Source organism: Balaenoptera physalus (genome assembly GCF_965194825.1).
Source record: "Balaenoptera physalus genome assembly, chromosome: 3".
Taxonomy (NCBI): Eukaryota; Metazoa; Chordata; class Mammalia; order Artiodactyla; family Balaenopteridae; genus Balaenoptera; species Balaenoptera physalus.
In genome coordinates this window covers 14,554,834-14,572,875 of record NC_138890.1, presented here as the reverse complement: position 1 = coordinate 14,572,875, position 18,042 = coordinate 14,554,834, and the positions used below count along the sequence as shown (strand labels likewise).

At 55.5% G+C, this 18,042-nt stretch overlaps 1 pseudogene across 1 annotated transcript; it reads right to left on the bottom strand.

The window, feature by feature from the left end:
- Nucleotides 1-4,381: 4,381 nt before the first annotated feature.
- LOC309657040 (thimet oligopeptidase-like) lies at nt 4,382-8,661 on the bottom strand (annotated as a pseudogene). Its single transcript has 7 exons — nt 8,335-8,661; nt 7,888-8,188; nt 7,318-7,687; nt 6,980-7,238; nt 5,994-6,069; nt 5,761-5,889; nt 4,382-5,132 (listed from the first exon to the last, which is right to left on the bottom strand). The product of its transcript is annotated as a thimet oligopeptidase-like (transcript).
- Nucleotides 8,662-18,042: the final 9,381 nt, after the last annotated feature.

Here is an 18,042-nt window from a genome sequence, read left to right as displayed (position 1 = left end):
CCCCTTGTGTAACAGAGTTTGGTTGATTTGCTCCTTAAGCCTTTCAAGTGATAGATTCCTTATTTTCTTGCCATTTATTTAAAGAAAATAGGTCTTTTTTCTAATAGCTTCTAGGTCTGGCTGACTGCGTCGTTTTGGTGGTTAATGTGTTCCCTTGCCTCCAGTTTTCTGTCAACTGGTAGTTAGGTCTAGAGTCTTGATCAGATTCCAGCTTTATTTTGTGAGACTTCATTGACGGCATGGGGCTGTCGATCAGAGGCATGTAATGTCTCTTCAGTGATTCGAGCAGCCATTGATCAAAGTCTAGATCCATTATTTCTTAAGGTTTGCAAAATGGTGGTATTCTAAACCTGTCATCCAAAGAAACATTAAGCTCGAAGCTTCTTTTAATGTCCTGGCAAAAAGGGCTTCTCAGAGGGAAGAGGGGACCATGCCCTGAATCTTTCCAAAGAGAGGGTACTCTTGGTAGGGAGGAATATGAGTTGTTTCGTGCCCACTGGAGGTCTAGGGTCTGGTGAGCTAACAGTTGGCTTTACTGTGTGTGACAGCCCTGCCAAACGGAAACCTGAGGAAGACCCTGAAAAAAGCAAAATCAGATGATTCTGTCGATGAAGAAGAAAAAGACCAGGTAGGGCTCGCATTTAAGTTTCTTAACTCTGCCTTTTTTTTGGTACACTTGCTGGTAATTGTGAATTTATACTTGGTCTGCTATGGACCATAAGTGACTGAGAGGGTGTTACAACACATCCCTGGACACAGGGCAGTACGAAGTGTATTATGGTTAGACCTGAGGACTCAGCAGGCCCATAACTTTGGTCTGTTCTCTCCTGTCTACCTTCCTACATTTCCAGCTGTCAAGATTTGACAGTCGAACCAGCAGATGTGATGTGTTCAAAGCATTTGCTTCTGATGTCACATAAGCTCCTTTCCCACATCTAATTTCTCTATAAAAGCAGAATTGTCGTGTTATTATGTGTATTGTAATAATGCTGCTTAGACTTTTTAGGTTAGAAAACTGGTGGCTTGCCAGAGACCTCCAATATAGAAAATGTCAGTCTCTAGCACTGTCCCATGTGACTTGAGGGGCAAACCTAGATAATACCAGATGGTCACATGCTATCTATTTCATTGTTGCCACAGGATTAGCTGTGTAAGTCAGGAAGTCTGTAGGTTTACAGGTGGGTAGTAAATGCCCTGTTACCTGCTAAAGATGAATATCCGTGGTTTGCTCTAAGGCAGGGTTTCTCAACCAAGGGATTGACTTTTGGGGCCAGGTAAACCTTTGCTGTGGTGTGTGAGTCCTGTGCATCGTGGAGTGTTTAGCAAGGTCCCGACCTCTACTCACTAGGTGCCCGTAACATTCCCTCTCTCTCCTCCCAGTTGTGACAAACAAAATCACCTTCAGACTTTCCCAGATGTCCCCTGGGAGGCACAACTGCACTCAGTGAGAAGCAATGGACTCAAGGCTACCAATATCTTTGAGGTGGACTTGACGTCTTGTTGTAAAAGACATACTCATTCTCCTATTTTTATTTTGGAAATTAGATGCCACTGTTCATGATCCTTATTCAGATGTGTGTAATTAAGTTTAGTCAGACTACCCACTCACAGGTGGGACACTGAGACAGAGCGAAACAGCTTGTCCAAGTCACATGGCCACATCCCTTGCCTCCTAAGAAAACGTGTCACAAGTGAAAGCAAGCTGGCTCTTGTAATATTGACAAGTCTTTTTTTTTAAACAAATGTGCCAGTTTTAGAGTTGTTCTTTGCCCTTTAACCTTTTGGAGGGCTTACATAGCCTTCAAGCTTCTAAAGAAACGAACTGGGGCACTCTTTACCAAGCAGGAAGCAGTTTCACTGGCAGTGTGTGAGAGGCCTTGGGGACTTGGAGGATGAACACTTGTCGAAACAGGGTTTATCCCAATATGCTAGAGTAAGGCTCAGTGCACCACACCGGTGTTATCAGGTGGTGTTGGTCAAATAAGTAGTACTACGGAGAGAATCTTACTTTAGTCAATTTAAAGTTTTGAGATCTCACTATGTTTTTTAAAACAGGTATTAAATACATGCATTTGGTAAAACAGTACAAAAGGCTATTTGGTACATAGCAGCCAAAGAAAAACAATGTGGCTATTCCGTGCTGAGCTATGCTGTGAGCATTATCAGATAGATACTGGATTCTGAGGCCTTTGTTCAGGGACAAAAAAGAATATAAAATATCTCATTACCACAACTAAGGAGCTGGCTCGTGGAAACTAAGACCCGGCACAATTAACTAACTGACTAACTAACTAACTGACTATTTTTTAAAATCTCATTAATAGGTATTTAATATGATTTTTAAAAATTTATTTATTGATTTTATTTATTTATTTTTGGCTGCGTTGGGTCTTCCTTGCTGCGTGCGTGCTTTCTCCAGTTGCGGTGAGCGGGGGCTACTCATCGTTGCGGTGCGTGGGCTTCTCATTGCAGTGGCTTCTCTTGTTGCAGAACACGGGCTCTAGGCGTGCGGGCTTCAGTAGTTGGGGCACGAGGACTCAGTAGTTGTGGCTTTTGGGCTCTAGAGCGCAGGCTCAGTAGCTGTGGCGCACGGGCTTCATTGCTCCGTGGCGTGTGGGAACTTCCCAGACCAGGGCTTGAACCCTTGTCCCCTGCATTGGCAGGCGGATTCTTAACCACTGCGCCACCAGGGAAACCCGAGCTCTAACCTTTCAAAAAATGTGTTCCTTCCACCTTCATGGAGCAGGCGTAGGGGACGGGGAGGAGTGAGAACCCGATTGGCAGGGGTCCGGTAGCAACCCCGGAAGGGGACGGGGGAGGATCTAAGAGGTGGCACTGGGCCACAGTCGACCCCCAGTGACAGCTAACAGCTGCAGTGCTGCCCCTTCCTGCCCCAGGACCTGAGCCCAGGTCCCGGGGCGGCTGGAGAAACGCACTGGTTTTGGTGAGCTGCTCTTACTTACTGTGTGGAGCTGCCCCGGCTGCCCTGGCGCCCACACCCCTGCAGGCCCTGTGCCCGTCCTCCCTGCCCCCTGCCCAGGGCTCGGGGAACAGCAGTCTCTGTGGGGCAACCTGCTTCCAAGTCCTTCAGTGACCTCGGAGGAGTGGGAACGGGCTGGGCTGCCGGGGAGCCTGGGCATGCAACACCTGAGCTCAGCCCTGGGGGCTCATGTGAGGGCAGGGGCTGGGGGGTGCGGGCGGTGAGCAGAGGGGCCTCCAGCCGGCGTCAGCCTGGGCCCTGGACCTGGGGAAAGGCCTCACCCTCTCAGTCCTGACCTGCCGCTCGGGAACCCTGTGGCCCGCCAGCCCGAGGCCTGTGGCGCCCGCCACGGACTGCCTGGCACACGGCTGGGGTGCCAACGCCACACCTGGATTTTGCACGGGGACCATCAGGGGGCTCGGTGCATGGGAAGACGAGCAGCCCCCAGGCCCCGACACGCCCCTTCCATATCCATCGAGAGGTGCCTGATGGAAGGCCGGCTGTGCTCCTTTTCAAGCCCCAGGGAATTCACACGGACAGCCCTCCCGGCCACGGGGTGCCTGCCCACCGGCTCTGGGCCTGCGACCAGCCCAGAACACAAAAGGCACAGAAGTGGGTGCAGGGAGCTGAGCTGGGTCTGCAGAAGGGCAGACACCACAGCCTGGTCCACAGCCGACTGGCCCAGGGCGGGTGAGAACGGGCGGGCAGGCTGAGGGGAGGACAGAGTGTGGCACGGCCTGCCCGCCTGGGCCACGGGGAGAAGATCGGGGCGCTGCTCGCGCCCTCGCTCCGCTGCCTGGCGTCCTTTGTGGGGGCGAAGGGCCAGAGGCAGGGCTCCCGAGGAGCTCAAAGGCCAGGGAAGGACACATGGGACGGTCCAGACCCACCCTAGTGTTCCAGTGGGGCAGCACCCTCTCTGAATTCCTACTGCCACCAAACCGCATCCCTAAGGCCTTTGGGAAGAATCGCTAGGACCCAGGAAGGCGGCCCCCTTGCTGTGGTCCAGACTTCAGCAGCTGCCGATGACCAGAGGGAGCCAGCTGGCCGGCCGTGAGCAGGAGGACAGGACCCGGGGACAGGGACAGCCACAGCCGGGCTTCCCGCAGCTGTGCCCACCGCCAGAACCAGGTCCAGCCAATCACAGCCCCCGAGATGCCAAACAGTGACGGGCAAGAGGCCGGCAGGAAACTGACACCCCCTCACTGGAGAGCCTGCCCAGTCGGGGTGTGGGGCACCATCTCCGTCTGAACTCACCCCACAGCTCAGCCGTCTCCCAGTGACCCAGACGCGTCACCACGGCCCCAGGGCTGATCCCCGACCAAGCTCAGAACTCCCCCCAGTGTGACGGCCCCCATGTCACTCCTGTGGTGGAAGGGACGGCAGGCAGAGACCAGGAGTAGAGTCTTTTTATTAATGGCTACGTTTTCAAAGAACCGTTTTGTTACCAGGAAAGCTCCCCAGGAAGACATTGCATTAGTGCAACAAGGGGGAGCCTTGATGCCAGGCTCTCCAGACAGTTCCAGGTGGAGACTTTTGGCCTAGGCCGGCCGCTGGGGACTCAGGGGCTGGGAGGACACGCAGCCCCTCCCCCGCCCCAACGGGGCGCTAAGGCACCCGGCCCGCCTGGGTGGGCAAAACCCCGTGCCGTCAGCAGGCCGGCGGCTTGCAGCCCTCAACCTGCAGCCCTTTGCTCAGGAGGAAGGCGTCCTGCGTGGGGTCGCAACCCAGGAAGAGCTTCACCATGCCCTTGGCATCCTCGGAGCCCCCGGCCTCAGAATGCAGCTTCTGTAGTCCATGGCAACCTGCCGAGAGGGGGCGGGGCTGCAGGAGGGTGGAGCTCCGCCTTCACTGAGGGTGTGGGTGTGGCCACCTCTGCTGTGACTCAACAAAGGGCAGGGGAGCAGGAGGTCCAGGGCAGGGCCCTCAGAGCCTGGCAGGCCCAGGGGGGCGGCACAAGCATCTAGGCCCAGGCCAAGGACCTCCGTGGTGGTCTGCGCGGCAGGCCGGCCTCTCACCTTGCCACTCAGGACGCCCTCCTGCTTGAAGCGTGTGTGGAACGTGTCCGTGGAGTACACCTCGCTGCACAGGTAGCCATAGGACTGGGCGTTGTAGCTTCCTGCCAGGTGGCCGAAGGTCGCAGGCAGGTGGGTCTCTGGGACACACGGGGAGAGGCTCCTGCCCGGCCCCCTGGCCGCTCCGTGCCCCTTCCCCAGAGCGGGGGCCTCAAAGCAGCCCTGTCTGAGTCCCCCGCCACTAGAGGGAGTATTGGCCCAACACTTGTAGAAAACGGGGACCTTGCGGGCAACTCAGTGGAGGGACACAAATCAATCTTTGCCGACTTTCTGCTGAAGCTCACGAGGGTTCACCCCTGAGCCTCTTACAAGGACAGCTGCCCGAGGCTCCGAGGGATGAGTCAGGGCTCGCCCTCCAGCACGGGGAGAGCGCGGGTGAAAGCGCTCACGAGGGAGTGAACTGCATCTCCGCACCGACACGCACCGGCAAACCTCGTCGACGCGTTCCTTCCGGACTATGAAGCCCTCTCCTGCCTCTTCCAGGCTCTCCAGAAAGCATGTGCAGATACGCCCACCCCACCCTCGGACTCCGCGGGCCACAGCTGGAGGGACCAGCCCAGGAACCCAGGCAGGAAGAGGCCAGGGGTCAGCGGGCCTCGGCCAAAGCCCGTCAGTCGGTCCCCCTTCACACACCACCAGACGATCCTCTTGACCTGGGCAGTAGCTGCCAACCGACCGCTAAGGTGGGCCCGGCGCGCGCTTGGCTACCTGGCGTAGCTGGGACCCAGAGGATCTCCTGGCAGAGGCGGGCATTCTCCTGGGCCGGGTCCGAGGGCGTCTGCGTGTGCAGGGCCTGGTCCACCTTGGCCAGGACGATCTGGCACAGGTTGAAGAGGCCTGGAGGGCGGGAGGAAGGAGACGGGGGGCTGGCACTGTGTCCAGGCCGTGCTTTCAGCCGGGCGGTCCGGGAGCCCCTTTCCTTTCCCTCGGCCCGGCCGCACCAGGGTTGGCCAGCCGGGACTGGATGAGCTTGTCCAGCAGCTCCTGGGGGATGGCGCTGCCCGTGCCCCACCGAGACTGGCAGCAGCGCCAGGGCTTCAAAGGGCGCGGCGCTCCCGGCCCCACAGCCTTCCCTCTGGTTCTCATCACCGCCTGTCACCAGACTGGCAGGCAACGTGCCTTTCTTGTCGTTTGTCTTTTTTCCAGCCCTCAGCCACGCAAAGGTGTGAAGCCCTGACACTCGCTGCCACGAGGATGCACCCTGAGAACACGATGCTCAGGGAGAGAAATCAGACACAGAAGGACACACAGGGTGTGACCCCACTGAGGGGAAACATCCAGAACAGGTAGATCCACAGAGTCAGAGTGGGTTCCTGGTTGTCAGGAGCAGGGGAGGGGAGGGAATGATAACTAAGGGCGTGAGGGACATTTTTGGGGTGAGGGAAATGTTCCAGAACAGAGCAGTAGTGACGGTTGCACAGCTCAGTAAACTGTCCCCACGCGCTCCGGTGCAGCCTGTGAGAGCATCGCTCTCAGGACGAAGCGCTGACCGCAGGAAGAGTGAACGAACACTGGGTCCCGGACCCAGACGCTCATCTGGGGACCCCCCCGTGGGAAAGTCACTGGGACTTGCTGAGCCTCCACCGAGACTGGCAGCAGCCCCAGGGCCTCACAGGGCGCGGCGCTCCCGGCCCCAGAGCCTACCCTCTGGTTCTCATCACCGGCTGTCACCAGTCGCAGGCAACGTGCCTTTCTTGTCGTTTGTCTTTTTTGAAGGCAACTCTTGAATACATGTATTTAACATGCAGGTAATCAGTCCTGACTCCTTGATCTGGGGCTTCCAGCCTCCAGAGTCTCGAGGACATCCACTTCTGTTGTGTAAGCGCCCAGTGAGTGGGGTTTGATGAAGGAAACTGACACCGAGGGCATCGCCACGTGCGGGGTGACATCAGTGGAAGAATCCCGTGGCGAGGGCCTGCCTGAGGACCACGGGAGAGCCCGGGCCCTCCCCGTCCCCTGCCTGCAGCCCCGCGCCCGCACCCTTCTGGGAGCGGAGCTGGTGCATCGCTTGCCAGAACTCATGGAAGTAGGTCTCCAGCTCATCATGCTGCAACAGGGAGGGCGGGTTGGGCATAGGCTTGGTGAAGTTGGCCACCATGGCCGCGATGGCAATCTGGCACCTCCCATCCTGCTGCAGGCAGCCCGGATGCAGGCCAAAGCAGGCCATGTGCCCGGACCTCCCTTCCCTGGAGAGGGACGTGGGTGAGGCCCCGCTTCCACAGAGGAGCCCCGGCCCATGGCCGACAGGTTCCCCCACGCATGCACCGAGGGTAGAGGTCCAGGTAGAACTTGCCGATGGATGACCTTGCCCGAGGCCACGTCCCGGACCGTGTAGAGCCTCACATCTTCGTGACACATGTTGGCGCCCTTCTCCAGGTCTAAGGTCAGCCCCAGCAGCTCCTGGGAGATGCCCAGCCGCCCGCGCGTGACCCCCTGCATGGGGAAGGACTCATTGAGCAGGTACTGGTCCACGTGGTAGCGCGTCTCCTCCCCCTGGTTCATGTAGTAGCGCAGGTCCTAGACGTTGATGGGCCCGACAAAGTGCAGGCCCCGCCTCTGGCACTCGGCCTTCTTTAGATCCAGGATCACGGCCGCTCCTGCTCCCCGAGGGGCTTCAGCTTCTGGGCCAGCTCATCTGTGGGCGGAGGGGAGAGGCTCGGCTATGTCCCTGTGGCAGCCCCCCAGCCGCCCCCCACCCCACGCCCCTCGAGGCAGAATGAAGGGTTGGGGAAGGCGACCCCCAAGGGCTGACACAGTGGGGTCTCAGGCAGCACCACGTCCAGTCAAGGTCCGCCTGACTCCCGTCCCCACTGGGACTCGGGGAGGCGGGGTTACCTAGGAAAGTGTTCACCAGCTGGCTGGTCTTGGCCATGTTCATCTCCAGCACGGAGTCGGCACGCGTGCTGAACCCCAGCAGGCGGGACTTCTTAGCCTGCAGCCTCACCAGCTCCCCGAGGATCGCGCAGTTCTCCTGGAACCCAGAGACAGCCAGCGCTGGGGACCGTGGGCTACGCCCTCCCCACGAGCCCCGGGCCAGGTCTCTGCGGGCAGCCAGGGCTCTCAGGCCACTGGCGGGCACAGCCAGTCCCCCTCCCTCCTCCTCCTGGCCCGGATTTCTAGACACTTTGGTGCTGTCCTAACACGTGGTCTTTATGAACACAGGTCCTTTTGGAACCAGAAACGGCGTGAACCGTGATGAGCTCTAAAGCCAAGGGCAGGAAGAAATGCGACCAGGCTCTCCAGGAGCCACCCAGGGGCCTCCCCGGGCTCAACAATACAAACTCGGCTGCCATGCAGACAGCAGCTCATCCCCACGGCGCCCGAACACCCAGACCCTGGACGGCGAGAGGCCTGTTGCTGCAGGTGGCCCAGGGCTGGCTGGTGAGGCCCGGCCCCAGGCGTACGCCACCTTCTCTGGGGCCACCTCTCCGGCTCTGCGGTGGGGTTCTCCTGGGAGCCCCCAGTCACCACAGGACCAACGTGGCCTGTCTGCAGCCCAAGAAGGTGGGGACACAAGACTGTCCCCCGTGCCCCCCGCATCACCCGCGAGGCCGAGCAAGCACCAGTGGTGTCTGCGGGGAAGATGAAGGGCTCATGCACAGCCCCCATCTACTGAAGATGCTGAAAGGGAGAAGCACAGGCTGCAGCCACACGCGGTATGGACCAAACGCAAGTGTCCTTGCAGGAACCGATGTCTGAATGTCAAGGCCGTAGCCGGCCCACAGTGAGAAGGCCCAGGCCCCACGCAAGGCACAGAGAGGGGATGGGGGGAACATCTGCGAATCTGAGCTCATCTGGCATCACCCCAGAGGGAGAGGGAGCGGGAGAGGGAGAGGGAGAGGGAGAGAGCCAGAAGGAGATACGGAGGGAGAGGGAGAGAGAGGGAGGTACAGAGGTCTCTCCGTTCCCTGGGGGTTGTCTAGTGCAGCCAAGGCTGAAAACCACTGCATTTCGGGAGATGGGTCCTCGTGGAAAAGTTAAATGGTAGCTCATGGCATTATCGACACATATTAAAAAAGCCCCAAATGTTGGGGAGTCAGGGAGGGGAGCTGGCGGCTGCCTCGTAAAGGAGGAGAGATTGGGCGTCAGAGGAGTTGTCTGTGCAGCCCGCCTCCGCCGCCCAGGGCCCCGCAGACTTCATCTCCCAGCTGTGGTCCTGGGCTGGAAGGCAGCAGGGAGGTCAGGCCGTCCAAGCATCAACGTTGACTTCAGGGCTGATCTAAAAGGCGCCTGGTGTTTGTTGAAGCAGAAAAAAGAGAAAGCAGTGGGGAGAGGATGGGAGGGGGAGGGAGCCCCCATCAGCCCTTCTCCCTGTCTCCCTCTCTGTCTCCCTGTCTCTCTCCCTCCCTCCCTCTACCTCCCTGCCTCTCACTCTCCCTCTCCCTCCATCTCTCCCTCTGCCTCTCTCCCTCCCTCTCTCCCTGTCCCTCTTGCCCTGTCCCTCTCTCCCTCCCTCCATCCCTGTCTCTCTTTCCCTGTCCCTCTCTCCCTCTCCCTCTCTCCCTGTCCCTCTCTGCCTCCCTCTCTCCCTCCCTCCACCCCTGTCCCTCTCTGCCTCCCTCTCTCCCTCCCTCCATCCCTGTCTCTCTTTCCCCGTCCCCCTCTCCCTCTCCCTCTGTCTCTCCCTCTCTGGGAGGGAGAGAGGGAGAGGGAGAGGGAGGGAGAGTGAGAAGGAGGGAAAGTGATGGAGGGAGGGAGAGGGAGAGAGGATGAGGGAGAGAGGGAGAGAAGGAGGAGAGAGGGAGAGGGAGGGAGGAAAAGACCTCTCTCTCTCTCCCTCTCTCCCCCCTCCTTCTTCCTCTCCCTCTCTCCCTCTCCCTTGTCTCTGCCTCTCCCTTGTCTCTGCCTCTCCCTCCATCTCTCCCTCTCTGGGAGGGAGTGAGGGAGATGGAGAGACGGAGGGAGAGGGAAAGGGAGGAGAGGGAGGAAGGGAGAGGGATAGAGGGAGAGAGGGAGAGACATCTTTCGCTCCCTCCGTCTATCCCTCTCTCCCTCCCTTTCTCCCTCTCCCTCCCTCCCTCTCCTCCCTCTCCTCCCTCTCCCTCTCCCTCCAACTCTCCCTCTCCCTCCATCTCTCCATCTCCCTCACTCTCTCCCAGAGATGGAGAAACGGAGGAAGAGGCAGAGACAAGGGAGAGGGAGAGAGGGAGAGGGAGAGGGAGGGGGGAGAGAGGGAGAGAGGTCTCTTCCTCCCTCCCTTTCCCTCTCTCCTTCTTCTCTCCCTCTCTCCACCCTCCCTCTCCATCTCCCTCTCTCCCTCTTCCTCCCTCTCCCTCTCCCTCCATCTGTCCCTCTCCTTCTCTCCCTCTCCCTCGTCTCTGCCTCTTCCTCCATCTCTCCCTCTCTGGGAGGGAGTGAGGGAGAGGGAGAGACGGAGGGAGAGGGAGAGACAGAGAGAGGGAGAGGGAGGGAGGGAGAGGGAGAGAGGAAGGGAAAGGGCGAGGGAGGGAGAGGGAAGGAGGTCGAGACTTCTCTCCCTCTCCCTCCCCCTCCCTCTCTCCCTCTCCCTCCCTTCCTCTTCCTCTCCTAGAGGGAGGGAAGGAGAGGGAGAGACGGAGGGAGAGGAGAGGGAGGGAGCGAAGGAGAGGGGGAGTCGGAGAAGGATGTAGGGAGTGGGAGAAGGAGAGAGGGTGCCTGCTTCCCTCTCTGTCTCCCTCCCTCCCTCTCCGTGTCCCTCTCTCCTCCCTCTCCCTCTCCCTCTGTCTCTCCCTCTCTGGGAGGGAGAGAGGGAGAGGGAGAGGGAGGGAGAGTGAGAAGGAGGGAAAGTGATGGAGGGAGGGAGAGGGAGAGAGGGTGAGGGAGAGAGAGAGAGAAGGAGGAGAGAGGGAGAGGGAGGGAGGAAGAGACATCTCTCTCTCTCCCTCTCTTCCCCCTCCCTCTCCCTCTCCCTCTCTCCCTCTCCCTTGTCTCTGCCTCTCCCTCCATCTCATCTCTCCCTCTCTGGGAGGGAGTGAGGGAGATGGAGAGATGGAGGGAGAGGGAAAGTTAGAGGGAGAGGGAGGGGGGAGGGAGCGGGAGAGAGGGAGGGAGAGGGAGAGAGGGAGGGAGAGAGGGATAGAGGGAGGAAGGGAGAGATGTCTTTCCCTCCCTCCCTCTATCCCTCTCTCCCTCTCCCCCCTTTCTCTCCCTCTCCCCCTCCCTCTCCTGCTCTCTCTCCCTCTCCCTCCACCTCCTTCCCTCTCCAGAGAGGGAAGGAGGTGGAGGGAGAGGGAGAGGGAGGGAGGGAGAGGGAAAGAGGCAGAGGCACAGCGGAACAAGGAAACAAGGACAGGGAAACAGGCACAGGGAGAGAGGGAGGGAGAGAGGGAGAGGGAGAGAGGAAAGGGAAGAGGGAGAGGAAACAGAGAGGAAACAGGGAGAGGAAACGGGGAGAGGAAACAGGGAGAGGAAAGAGGCAGAGGGAGAGAGGGAGAGGGAAGAGGGAGAGGCAGAGGGAGGAGGGAGAGGGAGAGCGAGAGGGAAGAGGGAGAGAGGGAGAGGAAAGAGAGAGGGGGAGAGGGAGGGAGAGGGAGAGAGGGGGGGAGAGGGAGAGTCAGATGGAGAGAGAGAGGGAGAGGGAAAGAGGTAGAGGGAGAGCAGAACAGGGAAAGAGGGACAGGGAGAGAGGGAGGCAGAGAGGGAGGAGAGGAAGCAGGGAGAAAAGAGAGAAAGAACACACCATCTACGTTTCTGTCAAATGACACCGGGGATCCTTACACAAGCAGTAGAAAATAGCACAGGGAGGCTCTTTCTCAGCTGGAACGGGAACTGCAGACGGGGCCAAACACCACCAGGCTGGCCACACATGTCCAGCCGCCGCTCCAGCCCCGTCAGCCATGAGTCCGATCACCAGGGCACTGAGTGTCTGCTCCAGGGAGCTGGGGTTCACCTTCTCACCCGGGAGGACGGGCCAAGACAGCAGGGCCCCGGGCTGGACACACAGGGGGAAAAGCATCCCCACAGGACAACTTACGCGAGCAGATTCAGCTGCCAGATTCTAGAGGCCCGGGACCACCCTGTGGCCCGTGAAACCCAGGAGCCACGAGGGTCTTGCATCGTGATTCCTGTCTGTTGGACTGTCAAGTTTATGTAGGGAATCTTGGAAACAGTGGTAACAAGGCTGAATCGGAACGAGCTTTAGGCTATTATGGACACTCTTATGGAAGTGTGTGGGTTGCTAAAAACCCTCCCGGCTTCGCTCCTGTTGAACGTGAAGATCCCCGAGATGCAGCCGATGCTGTCCGAGAACTAGATGGAAGGACGCTAGGTGGCTGCCGAGTAAGAGTGGACCTGTCGAATGGGGAAAAGAGAAGTCGAAATCGTAACCGCCTCCTTCTTGGGGTCGTCGCCCTCGAGATGATTATCGGAGGAGGAGTCCTCCACCTCCCACACATCTCCAAGATGGAGAGCCTTCTCCGTCAGCCAGAGCAGGTCCCTTTCTAGATCTAGGAGAAGAGAGAGATCCCTGTCCCAGGAGAGAGATCACAAGCCGTCCCGATCTTTCTCTACGTCTCCTAGCCGATCTAGGCCAAATGAAAGGAAATAGAAGACCACTTTGCAAGAGGAGTGGTGTACAGGCAATAACTTCATTTGGCAAGAGTATGTACAGAAAATTCAAGTTTTGTTTGAGACTTGCGACCCTTGGTGCACTTTTTAAATGTTTTAGCTGTTCACATTTGTTTGTCTCTTGACCCAGTGACACATAAAGGTGTCAATCTCTCTGGTTTGAAATGGGTCATATGAGGCATGTTATGTGAAGAATTGTTACCTTACAATGTTCCCTTAAGCAAAATTGAATTTGCTTTGAATTTTTGGTCTTGCCTAGACTGATAATAAAACTCTAACTCCTGCCCACCTAAAGTGTGATGTTTACTATTATGGAAACATTGAAAAGACTTTCTGTAGCTGGGATATGGTATGCAGATGTAGTTAAGCAAGCAGTCTTTAAAAGGTGCTGTGAACACAAGCCAGCAGGTAAAAATGAAAGCCGCACCCTTACCCTAGATTAGAGGTTTAGAAATTCCACTAGTCTTCACACTGGACAAGAGGTTGTCCAGGGAGTTTAGAATCTAAGAAGTTTCAAGGAAGTTGGTTTACCTTTGAGTTAGGTCATAAGTCCCCTCTGTGATTGCTGTACATGAATACATAGCTCTTTGTAATATTTTTTGGAAATTTGAGATGATCAGGATACCAATGTCCTGCCAGATTAAGAGTATATTGTAGAGCTGAACTTTGAGTTACTGTGCAATTTTTTTTTCATGCTGTCATTTGTAATATGTTTTGTGAGAATCCTTGGGATTAAAGTTTTGGTTGCAAAAGAAAAAAAGAAAAGAAAAGAATCCGCCTGCCAATGCAGGGGACACAGGTTCAAGCCCTGGTCCGGGAAGATCCCAGGTGCCGCAGATCAACTAAGCCCGTGGGCCACAACTACTGAGCCTGCGCTCTAGATCCTGGGAGCCAGAACTACTGAGCCCCCGTGCCACAACTACAGAAGTCCGCACGCAACGAAGACCCAACGCAGCAAAAAAAAAAAAAAGACGATACTGGCCATGTGATCAAGGGTAAAATCGTTTGTCATAAGTCCCGTTGATGGTGTGTATCCTTGATGTGACCTGAGGAGAATGGCATTTTTATCTCTGTCTGGATCTTCCACCCCAAACCCCATAACTCCAGACCAACCATAAGAAAACAATCAGAAAACGAACAGACAAACAAATTGAGGGACAAAATACCTGACCAGTCCTCCTCAAAACTTTCAAGGTATCAAAACCCAGGGACGTCTGAGAAATGTCACAGCCCAGAGGAGACTGGGACAGAAAAAGGATGTTAGGGGAAAACTAGGGAAATTCTAATCAAGTGTGGACTTTAGTTAATAACAATGTATCCATCTTGGTTCCTTAGTTGGATAAACATGTCGTACTAACGTACTAACGTGTTGGAAATAGGGATACTGGGTCAGGGTCCACGGCACTCTGTACACTCTGTACAGATCTTTGCAACTTTTTTGTAACTCTAAGCTATTCTAAAATTAAGCGAGTACTGAACAGAAATAAGAATGTTATTTCCCTGATTTGAACATGCCTGAGTTTCTTTTCATGGTCACATTTTTTGCTATCTGGATGTGTCTTGGAATCAGTAGCAAAGGAGAGTTGCCAGCCCCTGGGAAGATGTGGGTGGTTTGCAGGTGGCTTGCTCTGGAGCTGAAGACCACGGTGGGAAGTCTGCAGCCTCGGGCTGCACTTAGAACCATGGGAGGGGATGGGCCAGCTCAGTTCGGGATGGAACCTATAAATAAAACTTTTTTCTTTTCCATTATGGCTTATCACAGGATATTGAATATAGTTCCCTGTGCTAGACAGTAGGACGTTGTAGTTTATCCATCCTATATTTAATAGTTTGCATCTGCTAACCCCAAACTCCCAATCCAACCCTCCCTCACTGTTTCTCCCCCTTGGCAACCACAAGTCTGTTCTCTATGTCTGTGAGTCTGTTTTTGTTTCATAGACGAGTTCATTTGTGTCGTATTTTAGATTTCACATATAAGTGAGATCATATGATATTTGTCTTTCTCTTCTGACTTACTTCACCTAGTATGATAATCTCTAGGTCCATCCACGTTGCTGCAAATAGCATTATTTCATTCTTTTTATGGCTGAATAATATTCCACTGTATATATGTACCACATCTTCTTTATCCATTCATCCATCAGTGGACATTTAGGCAACTTCCATGTCTTGGCTATTGTAAATAGTGCTGCAATGAACATTGGGGTGCATGTATCTTTTCTTTCTTTCTTCTTTCTTTCTTTCTTCCTTTCTTTCTTTCTCTCTCTTTCTCTCTTTCTTTCTTTGTCTCTCTCTGTTTCTCTGTTTCTCTCTTTCTTTTTTCTTTCTTTCTTCTTTTATTGTCACACGGCATGTGAGATCTTAGTTCCCTGACCAGAGATGGAACCCATGCCCCCGGCACTGGAAGCACAGAGTCTTAACCACTGGACCACCAGGGAAATTCCAGGGGTGTATGTATAGTTTTGAATTAGAGTTTTCTCCGGATCTATGCCCAGGAGTGGAATTGCGGGACCCTATGGCAGCTGTATCTGTTCCTGCACGTCTCACATCAACCACCTGCACTCCAATCCTTGCTCTCAACGTCATCTTCGGGGAACCCAACCTGCGACAGGGACCTTGACAAGAAGAAATGGCTCAGGGAAAAGCTACCTGCACAGGGAGGAGATAGAGGCCATCGCCCCTGGGGTGCGGCGGGGAGAGTAGGCACAGAGATTTGTCATTTCACCCCCGATACTCATTTCAGCCCTCCTGGCTGCCCCACTCTAGGTCACCTCGGGATACAGAGGTGACCCGGTTAGAGTCCCTGCCTGTGCAGGAAGCTGGGTGGGGGCACCAGCGGGTCTGAATCATATTAGTGCAGGGCCTCCCCCGCGGCACTGGGGTTATTCGGGGCGGGTCACCCTCTGCTGAGGGCCCCTCCTGGGCACTGTGTGGGGTTTAGCAGCATCCCTGGCCGCACCCATTTGATTCCAGGGGCCCCTCCCCCCCACTTGTGACAACCACAGATTTTCCCCACACATCACGGAAGAACTGGGTGAGGCGGGAGCAGGATGGCCCTGGGCGAGGACAGTTGTGTTGAAGCAACCAGCCTGGCCCAGGGCAAGGTCTGCCCCAATCCTGTCAGCGCCTGCATTTAGAACTGCCCCTTTCCTCTCCCACCTCCCCTGCCCTGCAGTGGTCTCCGAGACCCCTCTCTCATCCCCATGTAATAAATCACACCTTCTCAGTTTACTGTTTGCTGCCCTCGCTAGAACGTGAGCTCTTTGAGGACAGGGATGCGGTTATGTCCCCAGCACCTAGAAGAGTGTCTGCTGTGTAGTAGATGCTTCCTAAATACTTGCTGAATAAAGGAGCTGAATAAAGGGATGAGTGGATGAATGAATGAAGGTTACAATGGAAGGAGGGGGGAGATGCCCTTTCTAGCTCTCGGGGGTTGGGAGATCAAGTGAAAGATCCGTCCTAAATAGGCTGACCAGCCTTCTGGGGTTCCCCGCGACTGAGGGTTTCCCCACAGTTCCAGCGCTCAAACCTGAAGGGTCCTGGGCAAACTGGGGGCGGGTGTTGGTCACCCTATCTAAACAGTAACAATTCCAGCTGCAGTAGCAATGGCCAATGACCTCTACGGTCTTATTGACCATGCACAGTTCTTTACCTGGCGGAGAAGGGTGGGCCGGGATTGGAATTCTGGTGATCCAGGGCGGGTGAGGGCACACCCCGGGCTTGTGTAGGGGAGTCCAGGAAGGTTCTGGAGGAAGTGACCGTGACACAGGAGGGAGGGAGGAGTCGAAGGAAGAACGTCCCACATGACAACGTGTGCCAATGGCCCTGGGCCCAAGGTCACACCTGACCAGGGCTTGCTTTTTTTTTTCTAATTTACTTTTTCCCACATGGATATGCAATTGTCCTAATGCCATTTATTGAAAACTCCTTAATTTCCCCACTTTCTGTCATAGCAAGTTCTCATATATCTGTTTCTGGACCTTTATTCTATACCATAGAGCTATACGTCCCATCCTTGCACCACTAGGGCTGTCTCATCACTATAACTTTATTTTTTATTCATTTTTTTTTTTTTTTTTTTTGGCCGTGCCGTGCGGCATGTGGGATCTTATTTCCCTGACCAGGGATCGAACTCGCGCCCCCAGCAGTGGAAGCTCGGAGTCTTAATCACTGGACCTCCAGGGAAGTCCCCAGGGCTTGCTTTGACATCCATTGAATGGTGGCAGGTGGGCGCGGGGAGCAGCTGTCTGTGAGCCATCCTGTGTAGAAATGCAGGGTGGAGGGGAGGACAGATGGAGCGGGAGGGGGAAGAAGCGGAGGAGGGAGGGAGGGAGGGCGGGCGAGAGATAGAGAGTTTCCGGAGACTACAGCTCTGGCTGTGTCCTAGGGCATGAAAGCTGAAAATAGCTCCTAGTGCCGGAAGCCTTGGAGCCGGAGCCTGGGAGCCAGGGTGACTGGCTCTCCTCCCTGGTGTGTGTGTGTTGGGGGGGGGGGGGGTGGCTCTGGGCTTCTCAGGCTGGGAATGGGGTGCACAGAGCAGGGACGGAGCGGGGACCCTTCTCTCTGGGACCTCGTGGGCCATCCTCAGCTCACAAAGCTGAGCCACTCCTGCCCTACGAGTGAGGGGCTTCTCCTCCCTGTCCCCTGGATCACACCCCCTCACACACAACTTCCCCGTGTGTGTTCCCAGCAATCAAGAGAATCTGTTTTTAAAAGATTTGGGGGAGGGGGGTAAACATACAAACAAGAGCAGAATGGATACTTTTTCAGAATGTGAATGGCTCTGTGTAAGCCCACCCCCAGGGTAACCACAGTCCTGACCTCTAACACCCTTGACGAGTCAGCCTTGGTCTGGGCTTGCGGACCCACGGAAGCTTCCTCATCCCCTCCTTCAGATCCCGTCGCTCCCTCGGCGTCTTTGTGAGAAGCACCCGGGGAAGTGGGACTGCTAGGCTGTACTGCTGCTAGAACTCCACCTGGGCTCCACCAGGCTCCAGCCCCCCGCCCTGTGCACCTCTCTGACCCTGAGGCACCTCAACTGGTAGGAGCCGCATCACCTTCCCTCCCGGGACTTGTGACACTTAAGGCAGACACCGAAAGGACAAGCCTTTGGCCCCCTGGCTGGCAAAGAGCAGCTACTCAATTGTCATAAGTGTCCGTATCAGTGAGGGTTCTCCAGACAAACAGAATCCATAGGGTGTGTGTGTGTATATACACACACACGTACATATGTACACGCATACAAAAATAGACAGCTGTGTATATATGCCGTATGCATACACACATATACACATATAGTATATACAATGCACACATACATATATACACACATATAAAATGCATAGTTTGTATATATACAGTATGTATACACACATATACACATAATAGATACAATACACACAGACATATACACTATACATACACACAAATAAAATGCATAGTTTG